The following is a 22,048-nucleotide window of genomic DNA, read 5'->3' on the forward strand; positions in this document are numbered from 1 at the left end:
TATATCCCGGAGAGGCAAAAAGGTATAGTAGAGATGACATCTGCATTTCTATGTTCATTGCTGCACTGTCTACAATAGCCACAATCTGAAAAAACCAGAGTGCCCAAAAACAGATGATTAGCTAAAGAAACTCTGGTATATCTGCACAATGGAATACTATGTAGCTGTTAGAAAACATGAAGTCATGAAATTTACATATAAGTGTATCAACATGGAAAGCATCATGCTGAGTGAAATGAGTCAGAAAGAAAGAGACAGACATAGAAAGATTGCACTCATATGTGGAATATAAAGTAGCTGAGAGGTACGAGCTTGCAATGTTGCAATTTTTGGCAGATATTTCTCTGGACTTAGTTACTACAATACTAAAATACAGAAATCCAAAACCACACGCCCGCTAGTGCGGTCACTCGACCTCATATCTCTTCATTCTCAGCAATGGAAAACAAATTATCAAATGCTTCCTTGTCAGCAGGTCCGACTTCAGGGGGGAGAAATTGCAAACAACAATAGTGAGTTTTTTGTTGATATATTGAATGTAATCAAAGTAAAGTGATAGTAAAGTGAAATTTACCAGTTACACATGCGGGGTGGGGGGCTGGGTAGTTGGGGGGGTGGGGGGGAGGTTTACTGTGATTCTTGGTGGTGGAATATGTGCACTGGTGAAGAGATGGGTGTTTGAGCATTGTATAACTGAGACTTAAACCTGAACGCTTTGTAACTTTCCACATGGTGATTCAATAAAAGAAAATTAATAATAAAAAAAAGAAAGGAGGGAAAGAGGAAAGATCAAAGGATCCTTAGGAGCAAAGCATTGCTGCAGATGTCTTCTCAGGCTGAACAGACTGAATAAAGTAGAAATCTTGCTAGAATCACATTCCCATAAAACTCTTCATGCCTATGCCCTGTGTATCTCTTGGAAAAGATTGACGAACTATCATGTTTTCTTTTATATTTAGTTATAGGACATTGAGAGGAAGAATTAGTTAAGAGGAAAGAATGCCAGGGCTGAACCATCACTTGTTCTGAATTTGAGTGTTTAGATTTTCTGTACATCATTATGGACAATGAAAATTTGGAGGGCTCATGGGTGTTTTGGATTATAGATCTATAAAAGTCTTCATATAGTAAATAATACTGGAATATAAGTATTAATAATGGAAGCAAAAGATATATATATATAGTGGTTGTGTTAGTTTGGGTTGTTAAAATTGCTTAAGTTTTACTTAGTTTTTGTATTTTGCAATCCTAGTTCCTTTGAAAAAATTCCTTGCAATTATTCCATAAATTAGTATGTGAAAAAAATTCAAAACTATTTTATCTATCAGTTTTACTAGATACATTATTCAAAGCAGTTAATGATCTATAATTCTATCTGAGTTAAAATAAAATCTACTTTCTAGGTCAATCTTCATTAAGCTATTAATATCCCTTTCATATTATACGTCTTCTTAATTTCCTTTATTAGCAACTGCAGCTGAGATGTGAATGTGATTGCTTTGAATATTAATTGATATTTGAATTCTCTTCAGTGGTTTGCTCTGATGTCAGCAACCTTCATTCTAATACACACAGGTACAAGGTCTATATTTACTGAACCCATATTCATGCTTTTATGGTACCTCTGGTAATAAGTATGATTTCCTTCTATGATGTGCATGCACCAAAATTCAAAAATTGTCACAGAGACACTCAATTGCTGTTGTACTTGAAAAAGATTGATTTTTGTATTGTATCTTATTTTCAAGAACATAATGACTTCATGATCATAAATAAATGAGAGATCCATTTATAAAGTTAGAACATCATTTGGTTTTTGATTAAATATATTAACTCATATAGTTTCTTCAAAATGAATATGCAAACATTTTGTATGCCCAAAATTTGTCTGTCTTCACTTGAATTTATAGAAGAAAGGATGAAATCATATGATTATTTGTATTCAAGTTCTATATTTATGACCTCATGGAATAGTAATTGTAAATGCTATTGAGTTTTTGGATTATAAAATCACTGTCACTGTCATCCCATTGCTCATTGATTTGTTTGAGTGGGCACCAGTAATGTCTCTCATTCAGAGACTTATTGTTACTGTTTTTGGCATATCCAAAATGCACGGGTAGCTTGCCAGGCTCTGCCACGCGGGGTCTATACTCTTGGTAGCTTGCCAGGCTCTCCGAGAGGGGCAGAGGAATCGAACACAGGTCGGCCGAGTAAAAAGCAAAAGCCCAACCGCTGTGCTATCACTCCAGTACAGGATTATAAAATAAAACAGCAAATCAAACTTTGTACCTTTTGATAACACAACAGGTAAAATATCTCAGCAATTTTTGAACTTTGGGGCCTGTTCCTGTTTGCTGATGGTGGAATGATATGCTTTTGCATGACTATGTCATTGTTTACATATCAGTGGAAGGACATTTGGAGCACTTTCAAGTTTCAATTATACCTACATGTAGTTACTCCTAAAGAATATTCTTAGGCCTATCTTAGAGTTCTCATGTGAAGACATGTCATTAAAATTTTTTCATTAAAGTATGTAAATTTTTACCTGTGTTATCAATAGAAAATAGACCAGAAATGAGTTGATGTTGGTTGTTTTTTTTTTTCAGACTTAGAAATTGGAAAACAGCATTTCTTTCTTCTTTTTTTTTCATTGCTGGGAAACTCAGAGATTACTCCCAGCTCAATAGTTCTTGCAGTGCTCAGGGGACCATGCAACGACAGGGATCAAACCTGGCTTCCTCATTCCAAATCTGGGCACTAATCTTTTGGACTCTATGATAAGGTCTCTTCCTTCTTGAATTCCTTCTCCCTTCCACCCATAAAAACTTCCCCTATTACTCTCTTTGAATTGTTATTCAGAATTTCCACTAATACTTGACTTGTCTCAAAGCTTGGTGAGTGACAAAGTCTGTTTATTGATTTACCAAAGCATTTTTCAGGCCTAGTATGCATGGTGACAGAAGCTAGGGTGGTATAGGAAAATAGTAACTGTCACTGTCATCCCTTTGCTCATTGATTTGCTCGAGCGGGTACCAGTAATATCTCCATTGTGAGACTTGTTGTTACTGTTTTCGGCATATCGAATATGCCACGGGTAGCTTGCCAGGTTCTGCCATGCGAGCGAGATACTCTTGGTAGCTTGCCAGGCTCTCCGAGAGGGACGGAGGAATCGAACCCCAGTAGGCCTAGTGTAAGGCAAACGCCCTATCCACTGTGCTATCGCTCCAGCCCATAGGAAAGTAGTATCTGCCCTCATGGCTCTGATGGCACTTACAGCCCAACTGGTTAGGAACTAGGAAGTTACTTCAGTGGCTTTCAGTTGTTGGTTCCAAGTTGCAAAAAAGGTTGAAAACCACTGACTTAGATTTTAATTTCTTCAACTGTGGGCCCATAACCCCATGAGGTTGTATAACTGAATGTGGGGGTCATGAAAAATTTGACAACAAAAAGAGCTTCCTTTCTGAATTAACAATGGCCAACACTCAATCCAAAATCCAATTCACAATGAATCTGAGGTTTCTCGTCAGTCTTGCCCATATTGCATTTCTCAGGCTGAAAGGGATCAGCACTGGAAAATTTTATTTTCTAGGGCTTACTGCTGGCTCTGTGCTCAAGGGTCATTGCTGGAGGTTCTCAGTGGACCTCATGAAGTGCCAGAGACTGAACTGGGGCCTCCCACATGCAAGGCTGTGTCTTAACCCCTGTCTTATTGCTCCAGCTCCTCATCACTTCTTAAATGCAATTAAAAAAAAAACTGTGGAACATTTTAGTAAAAGTGGAAGAAAAGATAACGATATGTGTGTGTGTTTGCAGGAAATTAAATGACTGGTTTTACATTTCCATAACTTGTTATAAAATATGAAAAGTATGTTTGAATTTTAATAGTCTTGTTTGCCTTTAACTAGTTTCTATCTTAGTAGATGGTTTTTAATTCTTTGGGCGGTAGTTCTTTTGCACCATGTAGTTATTTCACAGAGTTCAGCAAGGAATATACTAAGAAAATAATTTTCCTACTGTTCTGAGTGTCCCAGTTCAATTAAGCATACACAACTAACAGTTTTCACATAATTTAAGTAATTATGGAACTACTTGACCAAAGCAGGGGTGGTAGAAAATGTGTTTTGAAATTGTGATTAAGGTTATCGAAACACAAAAGTAAAAGGAGTAAAGACCAGTAAACCCAGTAAAAAGCAGTCTTAGATGCAGTTTTTCACTTTGGGGAACAGTGTACAAATAATAACTTGCTGAAAATATGTCCAGCATGTGTTTACAGCAATTGCTGTCTTCTTCATTCATTTAAAGACTATTGAAATGTATCATATACTATTTTCAACAGACTTTACTTCCCCACCCCATTTTTTAGGACAAAATTATGCTATTTCAAGGATTAATGTAACCTAATTCCTTTTTTCATGTGTTCATAATCCTCTGATGTGTCCTTATGTTGACCATTGACATGGGGTTTGTGATGGTGATTTTCAGGAGTATTATATCATTTAACTTTTCATTCATTTTCTCAGATACAGAGAAAAGAGGAATTGCCAAAATATTTTGAGTGTGGGATTCTGTTTGCACTTCCTTCTTGAAAACTATCTGTGGAACTGATAAAATGAAAGAAAAGTCCAAGTTAGAAGGAAATGCTACATTTGATTCTGAAATATGTCTTCTATCTCCTAAATACTTGGTGTGTGACTAAGAAAGTCTTTCTTCCCTTGCCAGTTCTATACCAGCTTCCTCAGAATTAAGATTCACTTTCACATCTAATCCTTATCAGATGCTGTGTGTTTACCATGCAAGTTTGAGGTCAGTCACCTAGAAGATTATTTTACTTTTCTGATCTCTTGACTTCCTGAAAGATCCTGTCAGACCTTTCGCTTTCCACCTCCCACTACCCTACAAATAAAAGTCAGTTAAGGGGCACCTGCTCTGATGCATCTGGTGGTTACATTTCATAATCAACGTTGATTTCACAAGACCATAAAACCCTGAAAACTGCGATAGGTGTGCAATGGTGAAAGATAACCTGGATGATTCTGAAGCTAGGATGTTTAGGAAGTATCTATGTTGTTTGTTTAGGGATTAGGGAAGACAAAACCATGTTGCAGAGCAGGATATAAAATAACTTAATACCAAACAACCTAGTGTCACAGTCCTGTCTCAGTAAGGCAATGGGTGTTGTTTCCGAGATAAACGAGCAAATCGTTCATTGCTGTCACCGCTCAGGATTCTAGCCTTTGTTTATGAAATCAGTCTGCATCCTCTTTTAGTGGTTCTCGTCTGAGATTTGGGCTGGGATGTGAACATTGAGAGCTTCTGATTTGTCTTGACAGCTGAATTCTTCGAATGATCCATGATCATCGGTGTTGTTTTGATTACACAGACCAACCACTCTGGGCTTGGATCCAAACTTTGTGGCATATGATCAGTCCTGAAAGGCAGCCGAAGATCTTTGAAAACACAGTTTTAAGAACAGGCAAAATATTGGCTAGTATACTATATTTGAATTTAATATGCATTTTTGTATGTATATTAAATTCAAATATAATGCACATCTGTTTATTATTTTTCTCCATCTATATTTAATTCATAGAAGGGGACAGTATGACACAGGAAGGATAAGAGAGGTATCTATTTTATGCAGTGTTAGCCACTCAATAATTCAGTGTTGAACTTACTTTACTTCTATTTATTTTACAAAAAGCTATTTATGTGATTTTGAGGAGTTTGTTAAAATTAGCTGATATTTTAAGATCCTTTGACATTTTTGCATGATTTTAGGGCACGGGGACATAAGTTCAGAAAAACTGGAACGCTCTCACAGAGAAGAACTGCCATATTTGGGAGTTCTTGGCAAAGTGTTATGTAAACTGTATGTTTTTTCTTTTTTTACTTGAGGTATCTTTATAATTGAGCAAGAAGTGCCCATAGTAATTTGTACTTGAATCTCTCAAGTCACAGAATGAATCTACCAAGGCTGTTTAGCTATGTGGAATTTGAAATTAGAGAAAGACTAGAAAATTGGAATATAGATTTAAGTTCTTGGTGATCTCAGATTGAACACCACTGGCTGTCGTTGAAAGCCCCTGGAGCTGAAAACTAGGATTATGGCTAGAATTGTAAAATATAAATTCTAAAGCAGTTTGTTGTATTCTGTTTTGGTCTTCACAATTTAAGAGGGACATCTAATCCCGAGACATAACTCAGAGCTGAATTTGAGTTTAAAAATACAGTTCTCAGTGGAGAGAAAGCGGGCATATTTCAGTAAAAATAGAAATTTGTTCATGATTCATGCTATCCACACTACTCAAGGTAATTTTCAGGACCAGAGAAACAAAAGATCCCTATCCTCAAAGAGGTCAGAGATAGAACTTTACAAATACTCTTAATTAAACATGTATTGTGGAACCACATACACACAAAGATAACATAAGAAAGAGAAATGTAGATGGTGTCACTCACTATACACAAACAGAGCAAGATTTAGCATCTACCTTGACAGACTGAAAACCAAGTACTTAGGTCTCGAAGTCTGCTGGTAAACTGCTCAGGAGTCTTATGAAACCAAATTGGAAATTGCAGCCAGTTCCCCTCATAGCACATAGTTAGTGGCAAGGCTCCTTTCCCTTGGTTCTATTACCTTTCGAGACACAGTTTCCAAAATAGGCCTTTTGTGTACAACTCAACACTAAGATGCTTTGACTTATTCCCATTCTTTATCTAATTTTAGTTTACCAAAGGAAGAGTGGATAGTTTGAAGCCTTGGTTTACCCACCCAGGAGTTTTTCTGATCCACATATTTCAAACAATTGAATCTTCACCCACAGCAGTGGGGATGTTATGTAATTCCTAGTAAAAATACCTTTCTATATGAGAATTCTAAGGTTTGTCTTAGAAATAATATCTTAAGGTTAGCTAATGGAGGTAAGGAGGCAGCTTCAAAGTGATAGGAGGTAATAGAGCTGAAGAAAAGAAAAAAAATGATTGGTTGGTTAACATGGATGAGAACTCGGTAGGGATAAAGAGAATGAGTCAAGAAGAAAAAATAAGTTTCCAGAGACAGAGTACTGCATCTCTATTGTGAGGGAAAACCAGGATATATGAAAAACAGATGGGAAGAAAATAGTACAAAGGAATCCACTGGGAGAGATGGGTGGGCGCAGATGTGAAGTCACCTAGAGAGATAGGAAGGTATTTGTGAAAATTTGATGTCATGGACTTTAAACTTGATGTCAGCATAGGGACTGAAGTCCTCTGAGTGTGGCTTGAGCTTAAGACCATGGCACAGGTCTCAAAGGGAATTGGAACAGGTTGAGATAATTATTAAAGTAATGTTTAACTTACATATTATTTATCATACCTTTTGACTATATTTATGATGCTTTTTAATTATGAATGTGAAGCTCCATTAAGACAAAAGTAGTCTTTATTTCCATCAAATTTGGAAAATATGTGATATATATTGTTATTCTAAGACTAATAGATAGGCAGCTTCTGCATCCCTGAGTGAATGTTAACTAGGGGCATCTCTGTGTTAAAAGAAGTGGCGTAGGGTCATAGGTTGATCTAGAGCCATATTGCTTTGTCTAATGGTCAGCTTCCATGTCTTACTGGCTCTGTGGTATTAGGTAAACTTTTATTGTTACTCTTTATATAAACTTGGAATAATAATTATACTACCTCTCTAGTAGAGTTCCTTTGAAGATTAAATTAGTGATTATTTACAAAATATATTACTGCAGGCATCAGAATGACAGCTCATAAGACTGGAGCATAGGTTTTGCTTCTAGAATGCTTGGATTCAAATCGGTACCTCATGATCTCCTGAAGACAGCCAGGATTATCCTCTGAACATTACTGAGTGTTGCCCAGAATCAAACAGAAATTAAATTGTGGCATCTAGTAAACACTAAATCTTGGTAAATAACTTTAGGCAGTTAGAAACAATCTTGAGCATAAAAAGCTTATACTGGTGGGTTTAAAAAAAGATTGTTCTACACAGTAGAGTAAGTTTTAGAATACTGTGACAGTTCAGTTGTTCTACTGACTAGGAAATATGATGGAAAATAGCCTTCACATCTTGATACAAAAACAAAATTTCTAGCAGATGATCATGTTGTTTTAAAATGTAGTTTTGGGGACAATTGTGGTGGGAAATGTACTCTATTGGATGGATGGGTGTTAGACAACATTGTAGACTAAAATCCATTCACGAACAACTTTGTAATTGTGTATCTCATGGTGACACAATTGAAAAATTGTAGGATACCTATAGTTCCATATTACATATAACTAGGTGTTTCAGAGTTTTATTATACCCTCTAAGTTTTAAATCAACAAAACAAAAGCCACCTGAGTTGAGGGATGATTGTGCTTTGTTTTGTTCTTGGAGGTTACTAAGATTTATTCACTATTTTTTTAATTTATTTTATTGAATCACCATGTGGAAAGTTACAAAGTTCTCAGGCTTATGTCTCAGTTATACAATGATCAAACACCCGTTCTTTCACCAGTGCCCATATTCCACCACCAAAAAACCCCAGTATACCTCCCACCCCCACCCCCACCCCCGCCTGCATAACTGATAAATTTCACTTTACTTTCACTTTACTTTGATTACATTCCATATTTCAACACAAAACTCACTATTGTTGGAGTTTCAACACACAACTCACTATTGTTGTTGGAGTTTACCCCCCAAAAATACGGCCCTACTGACAAGGAAGCATTTGATAATTAGTTTTCCATTGATGGGAATGAAGAGATATGAAGTTGCACGGCCATTTAGGATTTCTGTATTTTAGTAATTAAGTCCAGGGAGATTTATGTTGGAAATTGCATCATTTCCCTTCCTGGGGAAGCATGGGGCTGAGGCTCAGTTCACAGTCTGAAGACATGGCTGCAAGCACTTGCTGGGACCAGAAGTAGTGTAGCTGGCCTCTGGATCTTGGTCGTTCAGCAACAAAGCAGCCGTGCAAAAGCATGGCCACCCGGGTAGAATCTCGGCGGAGCGCAAGCCGGTATCGGCCCTGGCCCGAGACTGCCCAAGCGTCCCGCTGTTTCAAGTTCAAAACACATTTCTTTTTTTTTTCCTCCTTCCCGCACCTCCAAGTTTATACCTGCTTAAAAGTCCCATAATATGGTGGACGCCACACCGCTTCTTCCCCCAAAGGGAAGGAAAACCAAGGAAGAAGAATATTTCCCCTCCTCAGCCGGCGTGGAGCAGAGGCTTAGTTCACAGTCTAGAGACATGACTGCAAGTACTTGCTGGGACCAGAAGTAGTGTAGCTGGCCTCTGGATCTTGGTCGTTCAGCAGCAAAGCAGCCATGCAAAAGCATGGCCACCTGGGTCGAACCTCGGCAGAGCATGAGCTGGTATCAGCCCCGGCCTGAGACTGCCTGTTCACTATTTTAGAGTGTGACTATGCAACACCAACTCCAGCTCATGAGTCCCAATGCAGTGCACCTACATCAAAGTGTGACATTCACTCCAGGAGTACTGTAGCACTGTAGCACTGTCATCCTGTTCTTCATCGATTTGCTCAAGCGGGCACCAGTAATGTCTCCATTGTGAGACTTGTTGTTACTGTTTTTGGTATATCGAATACCCCACGGGCAGCTTGCCAGGCTCTGCTGTGTGGGAGAAGTGATTTAAAATCTTGCTTACTTCACCCCCAAACTGAAGTTAATAGTTTTTCTCCAGAGCACGTAGAGTTTGCTAAGCATCAGAAGAAAGACATTAGATGATTTTTTTAGAGAGGAATGTGCTTTCATGAGAGGTGCAGAGGGATGAATAGTGTTGTCTACAAAATTCAGCTCTACTGTGACTCTCAGAATGTAGCCTTATTTCAGATTATGGCTTTTTAGACATATTATCTGAAGTGAGTCATACTGGATTAGGATGAGTCTTATATCCAAAGACTTTCATCCTTATAAGAAGAAAGAAGGACATACAGAGGAAAAAAAACACAGAGAAATCCCTTTGAATCTATAGGGAGAACTCAGCATGATATAGCTACAAGTGGAAAAAACACAAAGGGTTGTTAGGAAGAAGAAATGAAGGATACTTCTTTAGATCCTTCCTGGAAACATGGTTCTGGTAACACTTAGAATATGGTCCAAATTCTTCCCAAATGTTGGATTTGGGAAGTATATGGAGTCACTTGTGTGGTCTACACACCACACAACTATGTATTTTGTTAGATAAAATTAGTGCAAAAAGATCAAATTTCTGAAGATTTAGCTTAGGTTCCCATTTTTTTATTACAGTTGACCATGAATGTTTTCCAGATAACATTATTACTGTACCACATCATATATGAACACATGATGGACCATTTACTTGATTTGTATTTCATATCGCCATATATTAATCATGTTAACATGCCACATGCCTTCTGATCCTTACAGAATAGAATCATAAATTTGCTTTAAACAATTAATTTAAAATAATATGAGCAACCATATTTAAAACTTGCTTATATATTTATTACTTCTAATACTCAATATTCATTTCTGAAGACTTCTATCTTATTTCCATCATATATCATTTCCATCTTGTATCATTTCCCCTTAACCTTAAAAACCTTCTTTTTGGAGTTGCTGCGGTATGTGACTAGGGAAAAGTTATTAGATTTTTATGCTGTGAAATGTCTCTATCATAGCATGATTCTGTTATAACACTTCTGGTTATAGAACTCTCGCATTTCATATTTGTTTACATTAGACTTCCATGTTTTAGTTAAATACAAATAATTGACTCACCCTTGACTACTTTAACAATCTAGAAATGTAATGCTCGACTTTGGGAAGTCACTCAATGAGCAGTAGAGCACACTTAGCATACAAGAACCCATATCCAGTCCCCAGCTCCATGTGCTACTCTTGAGTATTGTCAGCAACCATCAAGCAAGAATGGAGTCACCTGTGTGGTCTCCACACCGCACAACTCTAACTCTTTTGCTATATTCTTTTCATATGGGTTATCTGTTTGTTATTTAACCAGCTGTTGACCAACTCTTCAACAATATGTGGGATTTCGCATTATGTGACTCCTCCATGGCTGTCGTGTTTGATTAATAAATCCATCACTGTATTTATGACGGAGGTACATGTCTACCTCTTTCCTTTACTGGTGTTTCAGAATTCAAACAACTTACAATGAAGCTTCCACTGACAGATAAATGACAAGCAAATGCTCTTTGAGCAGGAATGGGTGATAGTTAGCACCTATCTAAGAGGTGCTCAGGAGGGACTTGGGGCCCCTCTGGGTGCCATGATTCTATAGAAGTGCCTGAGGACACAGTTGCTCATGCTCTGCCATATTAGGGATTATGTGGGCCACCCAGAAGGTGCTGTTGAGACCCGAGGTGATCTGGAGCCTCCAGATCATACTCAGTGATGTTCAGAGGACCATGTGGTACTGGGGATGGAATCAGCGTCACCCACATTCAAAACATATGCCTTGAACTCCTGTACTTTTTCTTTGCCTCACAAGTGCCTTTGTTTTTTTTAGTGGAATTTTATTTCTGCTCCAGCATCATTAAGTTTTCTTGTTTATGTCCCTTGTAGGGCTTTGGTTGCATTTCTATAATAGAAACCATAACCCCGTTCTTAGGAGTCTTGCCCTTTTATGGAATTTGCTCTTCAAATAAATTGCCATAATCCAGGCCTTCTTTGAACATTTATATTGTTTTATGGCTCCATTTAGAACATGCTGCAAGACCTCCCTGTCCTTAGCAAGACTTAAAGACTCATTCTTACCATCACATTGGCAAATACCCTGGAAGCCTGCCATTTGGAGGAATCCAAATTGAACAATCAGGCCTGAAGGCTTGGTAGAGTCCCAGCTCTCTACTTTTAATCTTTCTCTTTTCTTAAGAAAACAGAACAATGACTGATTCCTATTGATTATAATGTGTATTCACTTTTGAAATTCAGCAGTTAATCATTAAACTTCTTTTACTGTGCACATTTGCTTTTGTTGAATTAAGTCCAGGTCTCTTTATTTCCCAGGGCATAAAATCTTGGTTAAATTCCATGGGAAAAGCTTATATTCTGGATATATAAACATCCAGTCAAATAATTGTAGAATTTAGAGAGATCACACGTACTTACTAGTGACTCAGTTGAAAGATAGTCATGTAGATTAAACCTTTTTTTCAAGGAGATATGTTCTGAACTCCCCTTCTTTACAGTGAAATGCAACTTAAGTTCAGGTGGGAAAATTAACATCACATCTAAAGTACTGGCTTGGTGAGAAACCATTAAGCGTTCGAAAGCCCAAAGAGAAAAGAATCCATTTGATACATTATAATAAGATATGGAGTGAACTGTTATTCAAATTTTGAATTGTATTCATTTTGAATTATTTTGATTAAAAACAGAAACTGAAATTTAAACAAACAACCTGCTTAATGTCAAATAAATAGGTGAACATATAAGTTAATTTGCACATTTGTTAGATACTTGCTTTGAAATTTTTTTTGGTGAAATATGACAAAAGAAGTCATATTTTCTTCACTATATAGAGTTCTGTGTGACTAGTTCTGTAGTTTTAGGAAAGTCACTAAAGATTTCTGATCTACAGATTCTCTTTTCTATCCATTAGAAACACTATTAGAAGCATTAGGGTGAATTGGGGATTAGAGATTCAGCCAGAACTCAGGTTTTCTCTTTGTTTGTGTTTTACTCTATGATATAATTAGGAAAATAGACAACACCAAAAATCCAGAGTCTTTAGTTTTGATGAATAATTTCTAGGTTATGCCATTTTCATAGTGGTATGGTGTTGCTGATTGAGATGATAAACTATAGTTTTAAATAGCTTTGTACCACTCGTCTTCATCATCATCATCATCATCATCATCATCATCATCATCATCATCATCATCATCATCATCATCATCATCATTGATTGTCAAATTTCTCGAGGAGTCTCAGTAACATCTCCATTTGTCCTAGCCCTGAGATTTTAGGAGCCTCTCTTTACTCATCCTTCCCAATGGTGCCACATTGGAGACTCTTTCAGGGTCAGGGGAATGAGACCCATTATTGTTACTGGTTTTGGCATATGAATACACCATGGAGAGCTGGCCAGGTACTCCCATGTGTCAACTATGAATAACTTTGTAAATCATGTGCTTTAATAAAAACTTGAAAACAAACAAAAACCTTCTACTCACAGCCCAAAGGGCTGGGTGCAGTCTGACCCCAGCAGCAGAAAGAGGATGAGGAAGGTGAGACCAGGCAGGAGAGTCGCTGGGGAAGAGCCAGGAAGTCCTTGTTTCCAATCCTTGGGCCCACATCCCAGAGTCCCCCCGAGTGACTAAGGAACCCAAACACAATACCCCTTGTTGGCATTCTGGGCAGAGTGGTTCCTGCTACCCCCAAATGCCCCCTGCATCCTTTCCCCAGCCCTCACAGGCAACCTCAGAAGGCGACCTAAGCAGGGGAAAGAGCTCACTCATATAATGCCTAAATCTTAAATGTGAAACTTTGCTTTCACAGTAATCATCCATCATGATACTGGCCCTTCCTTTTTTAAAAAGGATTTTATGGATTTATTTATAGAAGAGTACATACACGAGTTACACTTCAAAGTAATATGAATAAATTGGACAAATTCTTATAACCATCATTCAGATCAAGAAGTAGGACATTGCCAGTATGACCGAGAAATCCAACTGCTCCCTCCATTCATTACCCTCACCAAAGAGAGCCACTCACTCTCCTAACTTCTCTTACATTAAATTATTTTTTGTTTAAAAAATAAACTTTATAATCATGGAATTATACAACTTGTACTCTATTATCTCTTCCTTATTCAGCTCAGTTTTATGTCTGTAATGTTCATTTTGGAAAATGTATTTGTTATTGAAAATTTTAAATGTAAACAGAGATAATACAATGAACTCTTACATGTCCACCACTTCTTCATATTTTTACCGCATAATTTGTTTCATCAAAATATTCACCAATTCTCTGCCACCACCAAATCACTTTAATTCAATCTAACTAAACATCATTATTTTATGCTAAATATTTCATGGCAAGTATATATCTTGCCAAGAACAGTATTCTTTTTGTTGCATCTAAAAACTTAACAGTGGTTGCATCATATCGATATTCTGACAGACATTAAGGTTTCTGCATTGTTTTAAGAGTGGTATTTTTTTCCGTTGGACTGTTAACAGCACTATCTGAATAAAATAATACACGCACTTTTAAAAGCCCAGTAAAACTTTGGGGACTGTATTCTATTTATATATGCTAAATAATATGCTAACTATTTGAGTGGGAGTGCGATTCTTCATGACACGTATGAAGAACAGAAAAATTTTGCCTATTTCCAAATTAGATTTGTCATAGAGTTTAAAATTCTTCTGAGTCCTAAAAATTGAGACAATCTTTTAATGTCTTGACATGTTGTGTCTTGGCATACTTCAGATCTCTTTTGTACTGTGGTGAACTTTTAGCCTGATCTATTTTTATTTCCGTTCATTTTGTAGAGTCTACCTTTTTACTGTTTTATTCTTTTGATTTACCTGCAAAGTGACAAGCACAATAGTTGTTCTTTGCTCAGCTTGTCCAAAGAAATTCATCACTGAGACCTAAGAACGTTGCTTCGAAGTTGATATATAGAGAGAAACAAAGTGTTCTCACTTCTACCTTGAATTTTTCCTTTTGCCACTGGGGTTAGGAATGTAAGAATGTAAGGTAACCACTAAGTGTTTGTTCAAATTGATTTCCCCTTACCATTCCATAATTGTTTTCAAGCAGTTGCTATTTCCACAGATATTTTTCTTTGGAAAATAGAACGTTTCCGATCCTTTCTGTTCGGGTTCTTGGGGAACTCGTTTGGTCTTTTTAAGGGTCTGCTTCATTTCCTGTTAAAGGAGCCAGGCCCTTTCTAGGAGCTTGATTTTTCTCCCTACGGTATCACAAAATGGTGCCTGGACTTGTGGGGAGGTAAGTCTTGCCTTTGCAACTGTCATTGGCTGATAGAATTTTTTCATATTGTTTTATGTTCAACGGGTAGGGTGTTTGCCATGCACTCGGCCGACCGGGGTTCGAGTCCTCTGTCCCTCTTATAGCCTGGCAAGCTACCCAGAGTATTTTCCCACAGGGCAGAGCCTGGCAAGCTCCCCGTGGCATATTCGATATGCCAAAAACAGTAACAACAAGTCTCGCAATGGAGACGTTACTGGTGTCCGCTCCAGTAAATCGATGAACACAGGACGACAGTGCGACAGTGCTAAAGTGCTTTATGTTAGGCCATAGCTCTGTGATGACTGACAATTCTCTATCTTTTGCTGGTTATCTTGGCACTCACTGTTGATGAATTTCACCATTGTCTCTAACTCTAAGGTCACCTCAAAGTATTCTTTGTTAACCACATATGCATAGATCTTGTGGCTTTTCTCTGATCACATGCAGTCTGACTCCTCTTCCTTTATTCACAATAGGTTTCAGTCTGTGAACCTGGTAGGCCTGTTCACTACTCTCAGATCTGTTGAGTATGCTGCTAAGTTATGCCTGGGTCATACTGAGCTCACTGTCATGGTGATGTCTGAGCTTAGACTACAAAGAGGTAGCAGACAACAAGTAGTGATGTGTTTGGGTTGTTGAATCCTTGTTGAGTGCTTTTGCCATATTTTACCTGGAGGACTTACTGGGACTCTTTTGAGTTTTTTCCTCTCTTTCCCCCTATACTATGGTCTCCAATGTTCATCTCAGTCTTGTAAAACTGCATTTTTCAGTTCTTGCATCATATTTCATAGATGATGTTAAATATTATAATTTATATATACAATATAAATATTCTAAAATTAAGTGACAATAAACAGATTCAGGAGAAACCAAACTGTTTGATCAGGTTAAGCAGTATTTAAACCCAGATTATCCAAAATGTTTAAGTATGTTTTTGATACATATTAATAAAAATATATTGGCTTTTTTAGCATTCTTAATATACAGGATACTGGTATTTACAATTAAAACACATCTGAGTTTTAACCACCACTGTTCATTGGCTGTATTTTGAGTTCCATAGGCGTAGACAATCCAAACTTTTAATGTGGGAAGAACTTTAGAACATCTTAAAAGGAAAACAAAAATTAAGCAAACAAAACTAAACTAAACCCTTAGAAGATACAGTTTTGACTGTCTACCCTAGTATCTCATCTCAGTAATTACATTTTAGTTACACAAAAAACAAAACCAACTTTTCCTGCCCTACCTCCTAACACTCTCGTTCACATATTACTCTTCACTTTAAGATTTGTGCAGCCACACTTTTAAAAGATACTTTCATTATGACACTTTGGGAGTCAGGAAGCTATAGGATAGTTAGAAAATACAAGACTAAAAGAAAGTTGACCCCAGGTACTTAGGAATGATAACCAGAAGCGAAAGTACTGAGGGGAGGGTGTTTGCCTTGCACTCAGCTGACCTAGGTCTGATCCCTAGCATCCCATATGGTCCCCAAGCAATGCCAGGAATAATCCCTGAGTGCAGAACTATGAGTACACCCTGAGCATTGCTAGATATGACCTCAGAACAATTCTCCCACCAAAAAAAGAGAAGTGATCAATTTATATATATATATGCATATATATACAGAGTTAGAAAGATGAGCCTAGAATGATTTTAAATATTACCTAATAAAAATAATTATATAAGACAGTGGTATCTGAAAGTGATCATTCTAATTAAATGTATTCTATATTATTAAGACATCTATATGTCTGGGACATTGAGTAGAGTGAGTGGTTTCTTCAGTGACAAAATGCTGGAGAGATTCAGGAAAAAAGGTGAAGATTAAACAACTTAATAGAAGCCTGTATTTCTGTCCCATAAGTCGATGTTGGGTTTAATTGATGAGGGAATATATTTTATACTACACAGATACAAATTTCATGGCTTAGGCCTCTTCCATTTCCCTTCTAGCTGCACTTTCCTCTGTCCTCATTCCTATCTGCTTTACTAGAATGACCTCCTCCGGTTCTCTATATTCCACTGGCATCCCTACATCCACTTCGTCTTCTTGGCCAGTGCTTCAAGAATGAGAAGTGCAGAACACCTGTTTTCCCTTCAATCCACCTTTACCAATGTTTTTTTTAACAAAGCATAATACAGAAAAATTGCTATCAAAAAACAAAAGGTAAAGGACACGAGCCTTTTGAAAATTGTTATTAGATTGGTTTAGACCTAAATTGCCTTAACTGTGGCTCCCAAGAGGGATTCATGGAACCTACATCCCCTCTTGGTGATACTTGGCTAAGTGGCCAGTTGGTTCAATGCCAAGCCCAGAGATTTGGTGTTACACAGGCCCATTACCGCTGGGATCTTTCAGGCTTTCACTTGGCAATATTTGTGGGACCATACAAAGCTACGAATTAAACACCAGGTCTTGTATATATGAGATATATGATATTTCTAGGGCTATCTACCCAGTTCCTAAAATTGCCTTTTCAGTGTCTTAAAAGTTTTCTGAATGTTTGTTTTCATTTTTGGTATTTAACTTTATTGTGGACTGAGAAAGCAACTTGGTGTACTTTAGGTAGCAGTGCTCTGCATCTGTACAGTGCCAATTACTATAGTCATTAGTATTTTATAGCACTGTAGCACTGTCGTCCCATTGTTCATCGGTTTGCTCGAGCGGGCACCAGTAACGTCTCCATTGTGAGACTTGTTGTTACTGTTTTTGGCATATCAAGTACACCATGGGTAGCTTGCCACGCTCTGCCATGTGGGCGGGATACTCTCAGTAGCTTGCCGGGCTCTCGAGAGGGGCAGAGAAATTGAACTCGGGTCAGCTGTGTGCAAGCTAAACGCCCTACCTGCTGTGCTATCGCTCCAGTATTTTGTATCTTTTAAAATTTCACTTTCAATTAATCTAAATTAAATGTGTTAAAAATTTGATTTCTCATCTGCATTGGCCCTATTTCAGTTATTCAGAAGTCACTGAGTAGCATTGAAATGCAAAACATTCCCATCATTGCAGGAAGTTCTGTTTGATAATAAGTTCTGTGTGAGACTGTTGTGACTCTAAGGGTGGTCCTTGAACCTGTACTCCTACTTTAACACAGGTGCCTGCAGAAAATTAGGCTCAACCTTACTGGTTCAGAGTCTGCCTTCAATAATCTTCTTGGGAGATCTGTCTGTATTTTAAAACCCCAGGAAACACTTTTCTAGGATGATTCCACGATGATCAAAAAACCTAAATCTGATTAGATTGAATGTAACAGTCCCATAGCTACCTAGACCAGGTGTTCCCAGATGTATCTGGCCTACATTTCTATTTTCAGAGGAAAAAACATTCAGCAGAGCCTGGAAATAAGACTTCTTTAAGCAAAAAAACAAAGTGTGCACCCACCCCTCACCCAGAACTCAGGTGTACCCAAGACAATTACCCCCACCCCCAATCAAACCCTACCAATAATTTTAGTTCCCCATGGCAGTATTTCCCAATTGGATAACTATGTCTTAACCTTTTGTAGAACATGATCTTCTTCTGACCATTTTGTCTTCCCATGTACCCTCCCATTTATTGGTCGACCCCTAGTCATATGCCATCCTCCCCCATGTATGTTATTTTTCACCTCTGTTCATTTTGAAATATCCTGGTGACTCAAGGAGGGTCATATGGCCCTGAATGAAAAACACAGATTTAGACTCTTTGTTCAAAATTGCATTTAATTAGTTAGCTAAAAATCAAGGTAAACCGGGAAAGCCTTTCCTCAGTTCAAATGGTCACATTTTAAACAATTATGGTAACCACTAGGGCATATAAGCAGTGGATACTATGTTGGACAATGCAGGTGTAGAACATACTAGCCACTGCAAGAAGTTTGATTGAACAGTGTGAGCCAGTCTCTATCATCACCTAATCTCTGCCTTCTCTTCCAGCCTGAAGCCCTACGATACACTAACTTGATCCTTCTCTCTGATGTAAATTATGAACTTGGGTTCTGTGTCTTATAATTGCTATTCCTTTATTGTAAGCATTAGGTGTTCATTTCCCTCCTTCCATTCTGTCTCCTTGCATTTTTCAACTAATCTTATACAAAATTTGCTTCATAGGTTTGTTGCTCCATTAAAAGTTTCAAGAACCCCTTCGCTCCTTCCCCCCCAAAAAAACACACAATTTACAGAGTTCCTTTAGTTTCTGAAATAGCTCCTTTCCATATAAACCTATATGAAATAGGGTCAAATTTTTTCTTTTACTATTTTATTCTATCAATTTTTTTCAGTAGTCTCTTTGGTTTTTCAACTGCACTTGGCTGTGCTCAATGTTTATTCCTGGCTCTGTGCTCAGGGACCATGTGTGGTGCTGGGAATCAAACCTTGGTTGGCCACACATGGGGCAAGCACCCTACCTGTTGTACAATCACTCTGACCCCACCCTCTCTCCCTTTATTATTTCACTTTTTGTGTGTGTGACCTATGATCCACACAAGGTCTCAAATATTTGAGGCATGCTAACTGAACCACATTTCAGATGTCCTTACTCTCTCCCTTTATTTTAATTTTATTTTTTTAACTTTTTGGGTTACACTCGGCAATGCACAGAGGTTCCCTCTGGCTCTGCACTCAGAAATTCCTCCTGGCCGTGCTCGGGGACCATATGGGATACTGGGAATCGAATCCGGATTCATGAGGCAAATGCCCTACCCACTGTGCTATCACTCCAGCCCCATTCTCTTCCTTTAAATAAACATTTAATAGTATCCCTAATGTCTACCCACAATAACTATCCCATCTTTTTTCACCAAAAACATGTGGTTACCTTTAAGTAGGACTATGACATTTTGAATGTGTAGCAGTTCAAATACTTCCTTGACATAGTTGACAATATTGACATAAATGTTGAATGAATGATTGAAAAAATGTCATCAGGTATTTCCTTTCCTTGCTTCCTTTGTTCCATTCTGCATTTTCTGCTTACAAAAGTGTTTCCAGTCTGATCCCACTGACCTGGACAGAGAATCTCTCACAGAAGAGCATTTGTTGATCAAGTGTTATTTCCCACAGCCAGATTATTTTTTTTAGCCTCTGCACACTAGATAGATAGATATAATCATCAACCTCCTTCAAGACAGGCTGTTAGTGAAATTGAAGTGTTAGCCTCACGGTAACGTTCAGTTGTAACTATGAGACAAGGTTGCCAGATCAATTTGCTCTTCAGCAAATTGTCAATAGAGAACTTTCAGAGTTTGGAGAAACTGAAAATCTGTACAGACTCTCAATTTTATTAGCTGTCAGACACTTACTAGACCTCAATTCAGTCATCCTTGGAACATGGATAAATATGAAGTGTAAAGGCTGCCTCATTTATGGAAAACTGAGTGCAGAGTTCTAGGCTGTGAAGCATCTGACCAGAAAGCCTAAGATTTTGTAGACAGCTTCTCTGCCACACCTGAGGTGTCCCTTCGTTTGAGATCAATGTGGTGGAAGTCTCACAGTGTTTGAGATCAATGACTCGTGGACTGACTTAACTCTACAGAGGCATTGCTCCATCCAAGGATAAAGGGGCAGAAGTTATGCTCCACAGTCTGTACAGGTTTGAGATTCTGCTATTTGGGTGTCTGCTGTTCTACATTGCACTCTGCCCACCCCACCCACTAAAATCTTCTCAGAAGCCTAACACACTCTGAAACCATGTATTTCATAACACTTTCCTTCAGTATGAACCCCTTTCTACCTAGAGTTATCCCACATGTCTCTATGTTTGACTCTAGCTCTCCAGGAACCAACACTCTTATTTTGGAGTACAATGGTTAATTACACCTCTCTCAGTTTCAGCACTTGAGTCACTGCCTGACTAGAGCTTGATACAGCTTTGATTTAGCAGTCATGGTCTGATACCCTTCCAGCACCTTCTAGCTGGCATCCCACCATTACTCTGCCACAGTGCTTTAGAATGGCTACTGAGTGGGGAAAGTGAGTGTGTGTGCGTGTGTGTGTGTGTGTGTGTGTGTGTGTATGTGTGTGAGAGTTTAAAGTACACATGACACAGTATAACACATAAAGTCTCAATCTTAAATTTGATGGTTTTACACGCATTTACAGTGTGTATTCATCTCACGGTCTCATCTCAAGGATGCAAAAATGCTTTTCCTCCAGAAAACACAAAGCTGTGGTTATTAACAACAGGTTTTTTTTTTGTCCAGCTCTGTCAAACTTCATTAAATTTTAGGGGCAAAAAAATAACCTATTCTTCTGTGGCCTTCAAACCTCATTCTTGGGTCATTCCTATTCTACTCTCTGCTTCCTTAAGAACAGAACCCCTCCTCTTTCCTTCTCTCCTTCATTCATTCCTTAATCTGATATCATTCATGCAGTTTATGTCTCCTTGTGTCTGACTTACTTACCACAGCATAATGTCCTCCATGTTCATCCATGTTGTCACAAATAGAATGATTAAACTAACAGTCTTTCACATACACACACACACATTGCATGCTGGGCCACATTTTCTTTATCTGTTCCATTTGTTGACAGGGAATTTCATACCGTACTTATTACAAATAATGTTGTAATACAAGTGAGAGTGCAGATTCCTGAGATCCAAAGGCAATGTAATTGTCATCTTAAAGAATTTGTGTTCAATAATTTTTTTTAAATTGTGTTCGTTTCCTTACCACAAAAATGTGGTCCCTTGCCCAACTCCAAGGGATGTCTCCCACAGCCCTGAGCACACTTCTAGCCTCAGGAGCTGATTTCAACATCTTTGTGACTCAATCAACTGGTCAGTAAAACGGACTGAGGGAAGGAACACAAGGTCACCTGGGAACTACTAATCAGAGTCATGTATCTTTGTTACAGATAATTATTTAATCCCATGATGTAGTCATCAAGAACCCCCGTGGGTTAGACCCAGTATATCTAAATAAAATGTTATGTGCTGCAAGTTGTTGGTTTTCTAGGGTAATGTTCTTCACCCATGTCTCAGCTGCCCTGAAACTGGTCCATGACTGGCAGTTATAACCAAGTGGTAATTGTTTTCAATCTTTCTATATCTGCAAACCAACAGGTGTAT

The 22,048-nt window shown here is 38.0% G+C and overlaps 1 protein-coding gene across 3 annotated transcripts in view; it reads left to right on the top strand.

Annotated features, from left to right (window-relative positions):
• The window catches only part of PLCB1 (phospholipase C beta 1), a 797,636-nt gene that overhangs the window by 88,849 nt on the left and 686,739 nt on the right, over positions 1–22,048 (top strand). The gene's annotated exons all lie outside the window — the stretch shown is intronic.

The sequence above is a fragment of the Sorex araneus genome, chromosome 3 (genome assembly GCF_027595985.1).
Source record: "Sorex araneus isolate mSorAra2 chromosome 3, mSorAra2.pri, whole genome shotgun sequence".
Classification (NCBI taxonomy): Eukaryota; Metazoa; Chordata; class Mammalia; order Eulipotyphla; family Soricidae; genus Sorex; species Sorex araneus.